General features: G+C 43.4%; 1 long non-coding RNA gene across 3 annotated transcripts; it reads left to right on the plus strand.

The window, feature by feature from the left end:
* Positions 1 to 1,789: 1,789 nt before the first annotated feature.
* Positions 1,790 to 15,556, plus strand: LOC109300647. Of its 3 annotated transcripts, none has more exons than XR_002098289.1 (3): positions 1,790 to 2,513; positions 6,015 to 6,131; positions 13,360 to 15,556. It is a non-coding gene; the product is annotated as an uncharacterized LOC109300647 (long non-coding RNA). The 3 variants fall into 3 exon arrangements; XR_002098288.1 differs by having other exon boundaries at positions 6,018 to 6,131; XR_002098290.1 differs by lacking the exon at positions 1,790 to 2,513 and having other exon boundaries at positions 5,297 to 6,131; positions 13,360 to 13,559; positions 13,713 to 15,556.
* The last annotated feature ends 2,132 nt before the right edge of the window (positions 15,557 to 17,688 follow it).

Genomic DNA, 17,688 nt, shown 5'->3' on the forward strand with positions numbered 1-17,688 from the left:
ACTTTGCCCTTCTGTAGTTCTAAGAGATCCTATGATCTACTTTGCTAGCCTCATCTTGTTTCCATATAGCACCAGAAAATTCTGTTATATTTCATTTTATCCTCTTGTGAAAGTTTCCTTTCATTCTCTACCTATGCTTTTCTTATCACTTTTTATGCTCTCTTAACTTCATTATGCAATCATTCCAAACCTGCTCGCATTTGAAGTTTTATAACTCGTGTCTGTCTCTTTCTCACCCTTGATTACTTTTACACTTCTCTGTTCCTTCACACTAGCTCTTTGAAAAAACCTCCTTGTGCAATTATTGCTAGATGGCATGCATAACCCTTGGGCATACATTAATTTATCTTTGAACACTTTCCATTTCCCCTCTGTGTCCTTTCTCTCCATTACTTTATCCTGTTCAATTTCACCCTGCACTTCCTGCCTTCTACCAAATTTTGCTCTGCTGAAATCCAATCTACCTGATTTTTTTCAGCTTCTTAGTTGAACATTAATCCCAATCCTTAACTAAATTATAATACTTGTTGTTTAACTCATTCTCCCCCTTTTTTACAACACTAGCCTTAGCATTGTTACAAGATTCTTACAAAAATTAGTCCTTATTGTAGTTACTATTATTTTACAAAGTGTGTGATTTTTATTGCTATTTGTATTATTATAGCACCTAGGAGCCCTAATCCTTGTCCAGGACTCCATCATGGTAGGCAATGTAAGGAAACAATCATATGCAATGTCCACAAATTTGTTGCTCATTTTTCCATTCCCAGCTTTAGTTTCATTATGATGGTGGCCTAGCAAAGTACTTCAGCATGTGCTTAACTTTGAATACATGAATAATCTCTTAAATATGTGATTAAATGCTTTCCTGCTTTGAGGGCTGGAAATATCTTCAGGAAATTAAGATATTCCATACCTACAAGGTTGTATTTTCTGTCCCTCAGTGCTTTTTTTATTTCCTTCCCATCTCTTCATTATGTTAATTTCACTCCTTTATGAACTTTGTTACAGCCTTAATTGCTCCTTTACATCATAAGTACTGTTCTTTAGTTCTGAAATGGGGTCCATGCTTCAGGTGACAAGTTCGGCCCAAAAGTAATAAAGGAATAAATAATGGGTAAGGCTTTGTCTATTGCACTGGGGATCAAAAGCAGCAGAAGCTCTGTGCAAAGGTTCATTTGCATATTGGGAAGATGCTCTTGATGACAAGTTTTGCAGGTTAAGGAGAAACAAACATTTTTTAATTAGAGACAGGATCCTTTATAAGACATATGATTATAGCTAAGAGAAGAGATTATTGAGAGAAACAATTCTAATATTACAAGGATGTGCTCAAGTCCAAAGGCAGCCAAAATTTCCAGGGAAAATTGCAAAATAATGACTGTTGCTAGTGGTGGAAGAGAATGAGGGATTAAACTGAAGGAACCCAAGACGCAAATCTAAGGCAAGCCAAGCTCCAGTGCATATACTGTAGGAAGTAACAAGGAAGGCTGAAGAAATCCACCCTATGGGCAATGTTAGAAGAAGCATGAAAATACAGAACCCCTTTATAGCCTAATGCCATAACTATCCCAGAAGAAAAAAATAAGTGTTATGAGCAGTGCTTGACACACAGACTTCCAGGAAAGAGGAGGATGTCTGTAGCGTGACTTGAGTAGATGCAAAGGTTTCTAGTATACAGGCAGTTTAATGTTCATATTCAATTAACATATTTCAACTACTAGATCAATGAACAATTTGATTTGAGTTGGATAGTGAAACTAGCTGTAACATAATCCTAACACAACGAACAATTGGATTTGAGTTGGATAGTGAAACTAGCTGTAACATAATCCTAACATCATAGATAAGCAGGAACAGTAGACTGGTCAGAAAACGTCATACTTGAATGGCTATGAGTCTACCACTGGCCCAGCTGTAAAGACCCTCTGGCGAGCTATGTAACCTCCGGCCCTGGCAAGTCAGCACATTTAGGCAAGAATTCTCAAGGGAGAGTTAAGAAAGAAGTAACAATCTGCAAGAAACTTGGAGCAAGGAGCACAGCTTGGCAAAAGGAGGAAAGAGTTTAGAGGAGTTACCTGGATGCTAGTATGTATGTGCCTGGCTGGAATCTACTGGCTATTGCAACGTCTCTTAATACAGAACCAGTTTAGTTTTAGAAACCTGGAGCTCACTCATACTGTTAGGCAGTACCTGGTACTTTAAACCAGCTCTTAGTAATTTCCAGACCTTGTTTTTCATGTAGGATGATTTTCTCTTACCTCAATGCCATGAAAACTCCCATCTCACTTGAATTTACTCTTTCCTACTCAATTTATGAATGATTATCAGTATATTTTAAATAGATTTAGAGTGCTGATGTTTCCTGAATGTATATTGTTCCTGTTCTTCTATTTTTTTCTTATGTTTCTTGCATTAGTAGACAAGGGAGGTGCAGTCTGGGAAAAAACCAGAAACAAAACTCCGTTGAATGACCTTCCTGTTACTTTCATGGTTTTGACGGTCTGCCTAAGGTTTTTTTTTTTCGCATAAGGTTATTTTTCTTCTCTCTATATCAATTACATGTGTTCATTATTTATAATCTCTAAGCAATTATATTACAAATGCTTTATCTTTTCTGTGGGCTTTTTCTAGCAGAAAATGCTTTATTCTGCTAGACATTTTTGTTGGAGACTTTCGATTATTGACAAATTTGAAACCACAAAAATCAGTTTCTGATTATTTGATGTTTTATTCTTTTTCCCCCCAACCCTCACAGGACTATCAATAAAAGAAAAAGAAAAAAGTAGTAAAAAAGGGGGGAGGTTAAATGAAAACAAAACTACTGTATTATTATCGTTGTTGTTGTTGTTGTTGTTATCTAAAAGGAAAAATGCCAACCAAAACAAAGTTTCTGGTTTTCCCCATTTTTCTTTTGGCTGAAAAGGAATTATTTCATTAAAATGCTTTGACCAAACACATTCTCCCCTTAGGAAACAAAAATCCCTATAACCTATTTTTTGTATAATTAATTCAAATGCAAAAACAGAAGTAATATATTTTATTTACTTGACTAGCTTTCATTTACCATTTATTATACTGTACTGTACAGGAAAGCTTTTAGCACAAAGTGTATCTTTCTCTTTATTTAATTCTTATTCATTTAGTTGAGCAAATACATTTTTAAATACTATATAGGATCTTTGCCAATCTAAGCGTAAAGGCTTCACATGATAAACTTTCTCTAATAGAAGAATTAGCACTCTCACTGGTGGCTATTGGCTGGTATCTTCTAGTTATTAGTTCAACAGCCACCTGAGCTAAAGTACACCAAGATCTAAAATCAGTAACTTGACACTTAAAATATTTCCAAATTTGGCTGCACTCTGTCAGATTTCACTCCAGACCACCTTGTGTCATTTAATTCAATAGGATTTCAATCCAGACCACCATGTGTCATTTTAATTAGAAGATAAGAACAGGCAATTCAAAGCAGAGGCTGAGAGAAAATTGGAGAGGCACTCTATGTAACCCAGTGTATAAGTTCCTCTAAACAATAGTACAAAAGCTATAATTGGAAAAAAAAGATTAAACAGTAAATGAAAACAAGTTCTGAGGGTAAATGTATGACAAGGACTGTGCAGATCATACTGAGTAAAGTTATTCCATTCCCTGTAAATCAAAATTAGTCATTATCTGCTAAGAAAACAAATATGGTTGTATCTGCATTTATAATTTGACTGATATTAAACATTTCCCAATTAAAGTAAGTCTATTTTATAAGGACTCGAATTGTCTGAAGCAGATTGCAAGTGTCTATATGAAGTTCTGTAATGCACTGAGCCCGCTACCTATTATTTGTATGGAAGTAGTACCTCCACTTAAGGACAAGAACTGCATTGTGCTGGATACTAGGGCTGTATGAAGCTTTGGTAGCTGATTCAATTTGGAGGAGATTCAGCCCTATTCAGGAACTGAATCTCCAAATCCAAATAAGATCAGGAGACCAATTAAAAGCTCCAAATTGATTCAAAGCATCCGAATTGTTTTGGAAAAGCTTTGGAAAGGATTCGGCTGCTTTGGAGATTCGGCCAGAGACTAAACAGGCAGCTGATACAGCTGCCTCCAACTGGTAAGTCTGTTGGGGTTCGGGCTGGGACAAGCTGCCAAGCTGGTGAGGGGGGGCACATTACATGGGGAGGAGGTGGGGGGATGCAGGATGCAGATGCAGCAGTGCTTGGAGTGGGGGCTCTGCCCTGCTGCTGCTTGCCCAGCCGGGGTGGTGAGAAGGGGGCATGATGCAGGCGCAGCTCGCTCCAGGTGGAAGGGAGCAAGTGGCAGCAGGGCATAGCCCCCCACTCCCAGTGCTGATGTGCCTGCATCCCACACCCCTCACACCAGCTGGCAAGCAGTGGCAGGGCAGAGCCCCCCTCCCAGTGCTGATGTGGGCCTGGCAGTGCTGGGAGTGGGCACTATTCTCTGCTCCTGCCCAGAGCAAGCCAAGCCTGCATCATGCCCTTCCCCCCCTGCCATGCTGGCTGGGTGAGTGGCAGCAGGGCATAGCCCCTGTGGCTTTCCCCACTGGGGCAGAGGCAGGCACAGCTGGAGGAGTCATGGGAGAAACCCCCATGGCTGCCCTGCCCAGTCCCATCCCTTGCCCAGCCCAGCCTCCTGGCACTTAAAAAAAAAAGAAAAAAAGCCCCGCACTCACCAGTTCTGGCAGCAGCAATGAGGGCCTCTGAGGGATCGTGGCAGAGCCCCCTCATGCAGCATGGGGCAGTGGGGGCAGTGGGGATCTCCCTCCCATGCTTGGCACCTGTGTGGCAGCTGCCTCATGGTGTGGGTGCAGCATGGCTCAGCAGGGCACCATGCACTGTCTGGGAGCTGGGGCAGCTCTGGCAGTCAGCTGGAGTCCGGCACCACTCAGGCCCAGAAGACCCAGATCCCAGACAGCACATGGCACCCTCCTGAACCATGCTGGACCTGCGTCATGGGGCAACTGCTGCATGGGCACCTGGTGAGGGGGGGGGCATCCCTACTGCCCCCCCACTGCCCTATGCTGCACAGGGGGGCTCTGTCACAAGTGTCCAGGGGCCCCAGTCACCACTGCTGCAGCCAGTGAGTGCAGGGCTTTTTTTTTAAGTGCTGGGACTAGGCTGGGGCTGGGCAGGACAGCTGTGGGGGCTTCTCCAGTGGCTCCCCCTGCCCAGGGATAGGCAGGCACAGCTGGAGGAGCCATGGGAGAACCTGCAGCCACCAAACTGTGCCTCCCCAGCTGTTCTGCATCTCCAAATCAGCGCTGAATCTCCAATTCTGATTTGGCCAAATTGGATGGGGCCAAATCTGAATCTGAATCAAATACTTCCCTATTCACACAGGCCTACTGGATACTGTGCAAACATAGAACAAAATGGCTGATCCTTGCTCAAGGAGCTTACAAACAAATGGACCCTGGTGGTATTTCTATGGGGAGCTGTTCCAGTACTATCAGAAACATTTTATAAAAATGGGTGTAGTACAGTGATTTAAGGTTTTTTAGTGTTTGGCTTGAAGCATAATAACAGGGGCCTGGGAATGGGAACTCTGGAATGTTGGTAAACCAGGCCCCAAAATTATTAGTTTTGTCTGTAAAAAATCTTAGACTGTAACACTTTACAGAATGTAGAGCCTCTAAGGATGTCCACTAAAAGTGAATTTACCCATCCATGTCTTTATGAATATGAATAGCCCAATATGAGAAGAAAGTTCAAGTTCAATCAAGACAGTAAAATGAATTTTAGTAATCTTGGTGATTATTATTTAAATGAGAAAAGCCTATGCTGACCATTTTAAAAATATTTGTCTTTACAAACCTAATCATGACTTAGACAAAATCTCACTAGATCAATGACAGCATTTAATATTAAGTGCAGTAAGATCCTTGGGAGAATGTTCAGAATCAGGTGTGAAAGGCTGGCCTTCTAATATCTTACTATCATAATAGGTTCACAGATGTTAATGAAAAAAATGGCTTCTGCACTTGGTTTTTATTTAAGCAGACTATTTACAATAAGCACCATAACTTTGAAAAAGTCCTATTGAGAGAGTGACTGTCACTTTAAATCTTGGAGACATCCCATATGGCAGGCAAGACCACTGGCAACAAGTAAGAGGTATACAAATATAATTGCTTTAGTAATCTATTGAGAATAAATATAGTGTTGGAGCTCTGGTGGTCCAGGGAATATGCCAGAAGCAAGATTTGTTTGGTCATATTTTTTATTGAAGCAAGTATATAATTAGGAGAGCTGTTAGACAAGAGTTCATACCACCTCAGGTCATAGAAGAAATGGAACAGAGGACATAGAAAGAGCAACAACCTGACTGATTCAGCAGAACCAAAACCTAAAATTCTATAGCATTATTAAAGAAATGTGAGGACTGCCTTTTTAAACAGCAGATGCTAGACCCAGTTGTTTTGTATTTTGATTTAGGATTGCTATAAATACAGTCATGAACTGTTAGGGTTATCCCCACCTAGTTCTCCATAGATCTTGACTCCCTATACCCATAACTTATTTGTTATTAAATTAGCCAAGGTGCAGAAGATTTTCTTTATCTACAAAACGTGGGACTATTTAATATACGGTTGTTGGAGTTACAACAGTGAAACCTGAAGTAATACAGTGATGATTTCAGTCTTCTATGTTCAAGCTCCTTGGACAGAAAGGGCAGTGGTAATGCTATGTAAAATCCTTCAGAAGCTCACCCACTTCTGTAGCAACGAGAGGCACTTCACTTGGAGGAGTGAATCAGGGAGAAGCTAGAAAACATTTAAGCATTTGGAAAGAGCAGACCAGGTGCACTGAGAGAATGGAGATGTGACTAGGACAAGAAAGCAGAACAAAGGGTGAAGGAACATTAGGTCAGTGTAGATCAGTAAATTGTGGGCACATCCACACAAGATGCTTTACTGCACAGTAGAGCTAATTACTGTACAGTAAGTGTCAGCATTTACATGTGCAGATGCTTAGTGCACAGTAATTGGCTCTAATTGTGAGTAAATTTGCTACCTGCAAATGCAAGTGGCAACTTTACTTGAGATTACTTACTGCGTGATAGCGCATGTGCAGATGCCTGACCAGGAATAAATGTGCTCCTGCTGAGCTGAGCAGATGGGGGCCGAAGATTGCTCTCTGCTCCCGGATGCTGGCTGTTGCCAGGGTGGGTTTCATAGATTCATAGATTATAGAGTTGGAAGGGACCCAATGGATCATCATGTCCAACCCCCTGCCCCTAGCAGGAAAGAGGACCAAGGTTAGGTGACCCCAGCCAGGTGATTGTCAAGCCTCCTCTTGAAGACCTCCAAGTTAGGTGATGGCACCACCTTTCTTGAAAGTCCGTTCCAGACTCTGGCCACCCTTATTGTAAAAAAATTCTTCCTAATGTCTAACCTAAATCTACGCTCCACTAGTTTGCACCCATTATTTCTAGTTACTCTCTGGGGTGCTCTGAAAAACAGCGCATCCCCAATTCCCTGCTATCCTCCCCTGATAAATTTATAGGCGGCTACAAGGTCACACCTCAGCTGTTTTTTTATATGCTGGAGAGATCTAGATCTCCCAACCTCTCCTTGTAGGGTCTTTCACGGAGACCACTAATCATGTGAGTGGCCCTCCTCTGAACCCTTTCCAGATCCTCCATGTCCCTCTTGAAGTGCGGTGCCCAAAACTGGACACAGTACTCCAACTGCAGCCTGATTAATGCTGCATAGAGGGGGAGCCTTACCTCCCTCAATTTGTTGGTCACGCATCTGCTAAAACACAAGGTGCAATTGGCTTTGTTGATGGCCTCCTTACACTGCCTGCTCATGTTCGTCTTGGAGTCAGCTATGACTCCAAGATCTCTCTCAGCCTCTGAGCTGCTGAAGAGGACCTCCCCCAACCTGTAGGTGTGCTGAGGATTCCTCCTTCCTAGGTGGAGTACCTTACATTTATCTTTGTTGAATTGCATCCTGTTTCGTTCTGCCCATTGATCTAACCTATCCAAGTAAGCCTGTAACTGCTCCCTGCCCTCTGGTGTATTAACTTTGCCCCATAATTTGGTATCATCTGTGAACTTAGAGAGGGTGCTCACCACTCCCTCATCCAAATCTCTGATGCAGATATTAAATAACACCATCCCACGGACCGAACCCTGTGGGACCCCACTGCCCACCTCCTTCCAGGTTGAAAATGACCCGTCAACCACCATTCTCTGGGTGTGGTCCCTAAGCCAGTTAGCCACCCACCTGACTGTGTAGGCATCCTGTTAGCTTCTCTATGAGAATAGAATGCGAAACTGTGTCGAAGACCTTCCTAAAATCCAGGTAGATGACATCGGCCTTCGCTCCTGTGTAAAGGCAGTGTGTGACCTTGTCATAAAAGGATTTATCTGTAACAAACCTGTGCTGGTTTCCTTCAGCATCCTTTCCCTTGCTGGGCTTTCACAAATACTCTCTTTGATGATTTTTCTAGTATTTTTCCAGGGATAGAGGTAAGACTGACTGGCCTAAAGTTACCCAGCCTCCTCCCTTCTCCCCTTCTTAAAAATGGGCACCACGTTGGCCTTTTTCGAGTCCTCAGGGACCTGTCTGGAGCACCATGAGAGCTCAAACAGCCATGCCAGTGGCTCAGCAATGACACTGACCAATTCCTTCAGCACCCATGGATAGCGGTCATCTGGGCCAGCTGACTTGTACCCATCCAGCCCTTCCAAGTGCCCTTTAACTAAGTCAGCACTAACCTTTGGCAGTCTGGTGCCTTCTGGACATCTGTCTATGCTCAAGGTGGGGGGACTGTCTTGGTTAGTATTGAGGAATACTGAAGCGAAGAACTCATTGAAGAGCCCCAAGGATCACTCCCTTGAGAAACTTCTAACCCTCTTGGACCCCCATTAGCTCTTGAGTTCAGCCACCTCACTAACTAGGTTCCTAAGTTAACTAAGGTTGGTCTTTCTGAAGTCTAAAACTTTAGCATCACTGGATATTTTTCTCACCCTTCACTGGATAGTGAACTCTACCAAGTGGTGGTCACGATCACCCAGGTTACTGTGTACCCACAGGTCTCCCACAAGATCATCTCCTGTTGCTAAGACCAAGTCTAGCAAGGCACTGCCCCTGGTGGGACTGGACACCATCTGGGTCAGGGGGAGGTCCTGCACACAGTGTAAGAACCTCCTTGAGCAGCTCTTTTTGGCTGCTTGTTCCTCCCAGCTGATGTCTGGGTAATTTAGGTCCCCCATGACCACTGCCTCCCTTGCCTGTATGGCATCTGAAAGCTGCTTGGAGAATACCTCATCTAGCTATTCATCCTGGTGAGGAGGTCTGCAGTTGACCCCCACTATCAAGTCCTTTTCCCCTGGCCCCCCCTGGATCCTGACCCATAATGCCGCAGTATTCCCCTCCTCCATTCCTGCCTTGATGATGGAAAATGTGTACTGCTCCTTAACATGGAGAGCTACACCCCCGCCTTTTCTCCCCACTCTGTCTTGTCTATACAACCTGTACCCCTCAATGCCTACCACCCAGTCATACGTAGAATCCCATCATGTTTCAGTTAAGCCAACTAGCTCATACTGTGTGCTAGCAAGCAGGAGTGTGAGTTACTCCTGCTTGTTCCCCACACTCCTGGCATTTGTGAAAAGATATTTGAGCCCTCAGTGGGTGTTCTTGGTCTTCCTTTACCTTGATGGCGTGTGTTCCCCTTGGTGCTTACCTGGTTAGTTCAGGTGCCTTGTTTGTGGCTTTCCAGCTCTTGAGTTCTCATCAACCGCTGGTTCCCTGCCCCCCGTTGAACCTAGTTTAAAGCTCTTTGGAGGAGATCAGCCAACCTGCAAGAGAAAAGATGCTTACCTCTAGGAGACAGATGAAGATCGTCCCATCCTAGGAAGCCTTCTCCCTGGAAGTGCTAGTCGTGGTTTCAGAATCTGAATCCCTCCTGAAATACCATCTCTGGAGCCACTAGTTGACTTCTCTGATGCGGGCATCATGGCGCTTTCGGCTGCTGCCAACTAGAAGGAAGGAGGAGAATACCACCTGTGCCACTGACTTCCTGAGGCTGACCCCCAGCTCGTGGAAGTCTTTCATGATGTGGTCCAGACTACTCCCAGTCACATCATTAGTTCCCACATGGACAAGGACTATGGGGTAGTATTCAGAGGGCTTGATGAGTTTAGGAATCCTTGCAATGATGTCACTGATCTTAGCTCCAGGCATGCAGGAGACCTCTCTCATTATGGGATCTGGTCAGCAGATCGGCCCTTCCGTGCCTCTCAGGATTGAGTCGCCTACCACAATAACTCGGCATTTCTGCTTCTGCCTGGGCGGTGGCTGCAGGGACCACTTCCTCTGTATCCTCCTCTGCTGGAGAATGTTCCTCTGCTGCCTCCTCTACTAGAGAATGTTCCTCCTCTGTCTCCTCCACCAAGGCTGCCAGGGCCCCGTACCTGTTCCCCAGACGCAGTGGGGAAGCAGATGCCAGGTCCTGTCACCCGGGTCTGGAGGTGACAGTCGTTCACTCCCCTGCTGCAGATTCCTGTTGTGAGGTTTCACCTGTAGGCATCTGGAGCTGTAAGGAATGGAAGTACTTGTCAATCACAGCCTCATCCTCCCTGATCCCCCTTAGCCTGTTCAACACCTCCTTGAGTTCCCTCACTTGCTCCTCCAGGTTTCTGTCACTGGATCCAGAACAGAGGCAATGTTTCCCTCCACCTGGCAGCAGGGAGCTCCCAGTCCCCACTCCATGAACACGGGGCTGGGTGGTGGGAGATCCTTATCTACCAGCCCGAGCCCCGCAGTTGGGGGGGTTGAGGCTAGGAGATATGCCAGCCCCATGACTGCGGAGCCAGTTCTGGGAGAGCCTTATCTCCCAGCACTGGCACCATGACCTCAGAGCTGGGGCTGGGAGCTCCCTGCTGCCAGGGCAGGGGGACATTTTCCCTGCTTGGGCTCTGGTGGTGGAGCTTGCCCTGGCAGCAGGCAGATCCCAGGGGTAGGGAACAATGTCCCAGCTCCCACCAGGAGACAGCTGTCTCCTGGCCCCTGGGCTAGCACCCTGGGGGAGCACAGAGCTCGCCCTGGCTGCTGTAGGGGCTCATTGCAGGGCCATCAGGAGCAGGAGCAGTCTGCTGCTAGGAGCAGCAAATCCTCCTCTGTGTCCCTGTATGTATAGATACGTGCCTGGGAGAGTTTACTTTTGAGTAGTTTACTCAAGAGTAAACTGCTTCCAGATTATTTGAACATGTAGATGCACCCCATGACATGCAGGAAAAAAGTGGGAGGTTTCCACAGCTGCATAATACACTGCATAAGCTATTGTTTGAACTTGCAGATTATGTGGCTAGCATGCAAGTTATACAACACTAAGGGTGGTTGCACATTTTTAAAAAAAGTGGCACTTTAAACTTAGCGCCTTCCACGCGGAGCCCAATTCATGCCCAGAAGATGCTGCATGTTAGTTGGACCTGGCTTGCCTAATATCTGTGTAGATTGGGCACTTTAGTGGGGCTCTTTTGGCACTTTTATCTAATAGATGATTGAATCAGGTTTAGATAGAAATGCCAAAAAGCCCTGCTGAAGCACTTGAACTATACAGATTCTGTGGAGCTGGGTTGAATTAACACACTGCTTTTTCCAGTGTAGTGTGTATTTTGGGTTTTGTTTTTTTTAATGTCTGCAAGCTTTAATTTTTAGTTCACCCCTACTGCAGCACTTAAGCATTGGCAACATTGACCTTGAAGATTTTTTACTCTTTCAGATTTTTAAAAGCAGAATCTCTTAGGGCTTTGAAACAGGCTTGATGAAAAAGCACCTCTTCAAATTCTAGACTCAAAGATCAATGCACAAAATGGGGGTTTCATAAGTTAGCCAATTTACTCATGACTAGGCTAGTTGAGTGTTAAAATCTACACATTTCCACAGCTTTTAAAGCACCGAGGTCTAGAAATATGAACCTTTTCACAAAAAAACAGCTCTTAATTAGGAATAGATTTGAATACAATTTTTACATTCAAATCATTTCAGAAGTTAAGAATGGAGTCAGACTTCAACCTCATTTTCCCCCATAATGTGCTATCAAGATACAGCAGCTCTGCTATGAGGCCTACAGTGAAACTGCAATGTTATATGTGTTGGAAAGTGCAATTAATCTTTAATCCATTCCAGTGCTACATACCGTAGGCAGTGTACAGGTTAGAGTCTTCAAAAAGGAGCAATAGTTTCTGCAGAGAAAACTCCATAGCAAAGAACTGAAAATAGTTCTGTTTATAGTCAACTTCAAAGACTTTGCTGTCAGAGTGTGTCTGTGTTGTCATTGCAATGTATTTTCTATGGGTTTTAGAGCTTAATGCTAAAATATTCTTAGTCTCAGCATAGTAACAGCTAGTTAGTACAGAAGAGTATGTAGAAAATTAGACCTGAACTACATGGACTGTGATCCAGGAGAAAAGCCTGGAATTGTGGATTCCTTCAATATATTAACTTGAACAAATGGGTTGCCCCATCAACTCCACAGGCAGGTGTTCTCATGTATGTTAGTCATTGAAAGTCACAGACTTCACCAAACTTTAATTTGGTTTGGCTTTGCATAAACATTATGTTCTGTTGCAAATCTATCTTGATTTTATGTTAGAATCTAATTCTCTAGCCCTGCTCATATTAAACCTGTGTGTTGAATATTGGACCATTGCCAAGACTGACCACTGAGGTAACAAGATGGGTTTTAATTCCAACCTGCTGCTTTCATTCTTCTGCTAGCTTGTTTCACCACACAAGGCACAGATTTTGTACTAAGGATACTGAAATTCACATCCTTATTGACATTTCTGTAGATTTGTCTCGAGATGTGATGAGCCATAGTTACTGTTGCTCAAAAGTCTCTCTCTTTCCCTTTAAGAAAGTTACACAGTACTTTGCAAACAACAAAACTAGGAATTTGCTGCATCTACTTCTTTTTCCTATGAAGTGTAACATAGTTGCTTTACTATGATAACCTAAAACACAATATCTGGATGTCTTAATTTGGAAAAAGGTAATTACAAAGGTTTTTATTTGTTTGTCTGTTTTCACATAATATTGAGATTGCTGAGGAGAATTAAAAAAAACCAAGGGAAGGCATATTTTTTGCCAGAGCCAGCAATTTGAATATTGGCTGGTTGTACAGCAACTTTTCTTAAGAGAGGGCTTCAGAATGTAATCAATTAAAGAAGGGATCTGATTTACTTTGTAATTGTTTTTCTGTCTATATGAATGATGCAAAGGTATATTGGAAGAATTTATTTCACTATTCTATGTCTTTTCTAAAATAACAGGCTTACCAGTTGATTTATGGGTTTTTTGTTTTGTTTTTGTTGTTCTGTCTGTAGGTGAGAAAAAGGTTAATTTGCTTGAGAAATCATGTCTATGCCTGAGAAGGTCAACTTGCTCCATCATCGTGTTCTGTAGTCTGAAGCTGACCTGAACCCAAACAACTCAGTTTATTGAAAAAAAATAGTCCTTTTTTTTCTCTCTTTTTTCCATTATATTTCCTCTAGTATCAAGTTTCTTTCACACCTTCACAGTATAGGTATGTGTGACCTATTTTGGTTAGTTTAATATATAATCACCCTGTTCAGCATCTGATCCTGTTTCCACTTAAATTATTTTTTATAGCTATTGTTGCATTCTAAAAGTATGAACTTCATCCTCAATTGTGCTAAGTTCATATCCATCACTTTAGCTGATCAAGGACCAGATCAACACTTGGTATAACTCAGAGGAGTTTAAATGCTATCCTTATTTGCAATGGCTAAAACTGCCCAAAGATCAGCTGAGTAAATGGATGCTTCAAGTGTACCACACCTGCTCCTGACATGCCCCTCTCAGTAATGCTGAGCACTTGCAACTAACAATGTAGTCCAAGTGAGTAGTAATCCTGAGGAAATAAGCACCTCTCAAGTTGCATCTCCTTGTAAATTGACAGTGTTAGAAACAATACACAAGCAAATGGACAAATATGTGGGACAAAAAAGAAACAGAGCATTCCAAGTTGCAAATCAATAGCAAGATACTTTAGATGTCTACAATCTTGATTTTGAGGTAGGAACAATGCAGTGAATGTGAATCCTAGTGACTTAATGGTAAAAAACTTATTAGCCTTGCCTTGTAGCTTCAATGGGATGGTTTCCATGGGTAAGACCAGGAGGATTTAGCCAAAGAATACTTTGAAATACCAGTGGAGTTATCAGGGCAGTAACAGCACTCTCAGATGCTATCTAAGATAGTATTAAAGATTAAAAATCCCTTTCCAAACAAATATTTTTATATTAAATGTAACAGAAGCTGTTTGAATGTCTGTTAATCCTGCACCCATCATCATGGTCTCTGAACACTTAGACCAGTGGTTTTCAACCTTTTTTCATTTGCAGCCCCCTAAAAAAAATTTAATGGAGGTGCAGACCCATTTTAATGTTAGGTGTGGGTATTCAAATACTTTTGAATAATCATAATAATCTTTTGTTGACCCCTTAGACATAGTCTGTTGACTGCAAGGGTCCACAGACCAGAGCTTGAAAACCACTGACTTGAGAGAATGACACTTTTGGCTTTGTTCCCCAATATATTTGTCTGTTTTTCTTTTTCTCCTCCTCTCCTGCTCTGTTCTTTTTATCTTATCTAATCAAACTAAATTCTTGTACCATTATTATCATGGGATATCTGAGCAACCCTGTATTTAATTTTATTCCCAGGTATGAGAATATGGGCTATTATTGGAATGTTATAGAATGCTACTGCAGATACTAATTAAATATTGTATCTATGTTCTTGTTTAATTATATTTTCCAGTTTTATGTTTGAGCTTAAAAACAACATTACCTGGGCTTGCTATATATATTCTACCCACACTCATTGTATTAGATTATGAAACCAATGTTTTATAACATGTATGTTTTGTTCCTTTTTCTTAATCTACACAATTGTCCTAAATTCATTAATTATATTATTTTGTTTGCAAAACAAAGTTTCAATCCTTCAAACCCTTATGCCTGTACTTAGCCAAATATTTCAAAGGAATTAGTAGGTTGCCATGGCACAATTTTCATAAATAGGCTCCTCACAGAAGTTAGAAGGATGAGACCCACAGATTCTGTTTTATGAAGCAGACTTTTCTGTACTTCACCTGAAGTGTTGGTAACACTGGGGTTTATGAAATGTGAAATAGCGTCCAGACAACAATATGCAGTATAATCATATCAAGTCATATATGAAGTGCCATTCATTCATATATATTAAAAAGTATGTTAAAGCAAGTACAGTATGTGAAACTCTAATATTAAAACACAATCTTCTAGTACTTGACCTCCAATTCACATGGGCAGCCCTATTTAAAACAGAGCTGAAGCACATAGTGGGATTAAATATGTGCTTAAATACTTTGCTGAATCCAGACTAAAGTTATTCAATGAAGAAGTACTCATTTACTAGAGTGCACAAGAGCTGTATAGTAGGAATGTGCAAAGCAGCAAGTATTCAGTTCAGATTTGGATTCAGACTATTCAGAGGGACAGTGATTTGATTCTGATTTGAATCACCGTCCCAATTTGGTTTGGCTGATTTGGATTTGAAGATTTGACGCCTATTTGGAGATTTGGACATAGATTTAACAGGCAACAGTCCTTGAGGATGCTGGACACAGCTGCCTCCATCTGGGAAGTCTGTTGTGGAGGGCAGATGGGGGAGAGAAGGGGCATGGAGGGGGGACAGATCAATGACCCCGCAGGGAGGGAGGGAGGGATTGGGACTGGGGCTGGGACAAGCTGCCCAGCCAGGGCAGAGGGGTGCGGGACTGGGGGAACGGGGCTTCTGCCACTGCATGCTGCCGTGTGCTGTTGGTCCGGGGGGGGGGGGGCATGGGAGTGGGTGTATTGCCCTGGAGTATGTGTGGGGCAGGCTGGGCCAGGCCCATATCCACTTGGAGCACAGCCCTGGCTCCACCTGCCCTGTAGAGCGCAGCGGACCGGGGTCTATGGGAGGGCTGCAGCCACCCTAAAATTCCCCATAACTTGTGCTGCCAGCCCCTCCCTGATCCCTGATCAGCACCCACCATCATGCCCTGCCGCTGCTCACCCAGCCAAGGCAAAGCCACGGCTTGTCTGGGAGGCATGGGAAGGCTGGGTGAGCAGCAGGAGGCATAGCTCCTGTTCCCAGCGCATTCCACCACCTGCAGAGCGCAGCCTGGCCTAGCCTACCCCACGCAGCTCTGGGGCCAGACACCCACTCCCATGCCCCCCCGGACCAACAGCACACGGTGGTATGCAGTGGCAGGAGCCCCACTCCCCCAGTCCTGTGCCCCTCTGCCCTGGCTGGGCAGCTTGTCCCACCCCCAGTCCCAATCCCTCCCTCCCTGTGGGGTGATTGATCTACCCCGCCCATGCCCCTTCCCTCCCCGCTCCACCCACCACAACAGACTTCCCAGCTGGAGGCAGCTGTGTCCAGCATCCTCGAGGACTGCTTCCTCTTTAGTTTATGACTGAATCTCCGGATCGGCGTTGAATCTTTTCTGAATTGATTTGGAGGCTTCCAGTTTGATTCACAGCTCTTTTAAAGGGTCTTCCAGTTCTATTTGGATTTGGAGATTTGGCTGCCGAATTGGGCCGAATCTCCTCTGAATTGAATCGGCTACCAAGGCTTTGCACAGCCCTACTGCATAGGTTTAAAAATTTGTTTCAGAGAAGCTAGTGGTTACTTTTACTGCACTAAGCAATTTATATATGCTGCTCCCATCAACATCAGTGAAATTACTGCATATTACTGCAACTCTGTGTATGCTAGTGTAGCAAAACCCCCAGTTTTTCTTTTTTCAAAAAATTTTAAAATGCATTCCCTCCCCTTCCCCAACCATTTCTGACTTTTTCTCTCCCTCTCTATTCCCTATAGATAAGTATAAGTGATCTAAGACATAGGATAAGCTTCAGCATTTTAGTTTGGTAGCAAGTTGTATTTCTTTTGTTTTTTCTCCTTTATATTGTATAATTATTATGTTTATATTGATTTTTACCATTCTATATTACTGTTTTACTGATACTGTATGATTTAGGTAAGTTAGCATAAGTCATGTCAAGTTTCCATTTTGTTTGTCAAGTCTCTATCTTGTCCTCATGCCCTGTTGTGGAACCTATGACTCATACTACCCCTCCTATGTAACTTGGTTCCTGAATGAATGGGGATGAAGGAGGGCGCTTGAGAGACGATGGCAGTAGGTCTAAAACTAGCTCCTTCTGAATGACTGAGCCATCAAAACCAATACCTGGACCAATGACCCAGCTATTAGAACCACCCTCAGCATTCAAGAAACAAAAGATGAGGCAACCCACCATTGTACCGAGGCTGCACATGCTCCGTATGAACACCTGGAACCCTCTGGAACAGGACTGACATGTTCTGGACATGTCCTCCCCATAGGAGATCATAGGTAGTCTTCCCCATAAAAAGGGGTAGTGAAGATTGACTCCTTGGGACACCCTCTCCATCTGGACCAGCACCATGCCACACCACCTATCAACCCAGAGGCCCTGCCGGTGACCCCCCTCTGGACAACACCTGCTGGACAAAGACCCCTTTCCAGCCTTGATAGGTAGCTATCTCCCCCACCCTCTCTTCAACCAAGGACTTGGACTCTTGTTTCTCTTCCCTACCTGGACTCCAACCCTTCCACT

This window comes from Gavialis gangeticus, unplaced genomic scaffold (genome assembly GCF_001723915.1).
Source record: "Gavialis gangeticus isolate Ggan-Ray unplaced genomic scaffold, GavGan_comp1, whole genome shotgun sequence".
NCBI classification, from domain to species: Eukaryota; Metazoa; Chordata; order Crocodylia; family Gavialidae; genus Gavialis; species Gavialis gangeticus.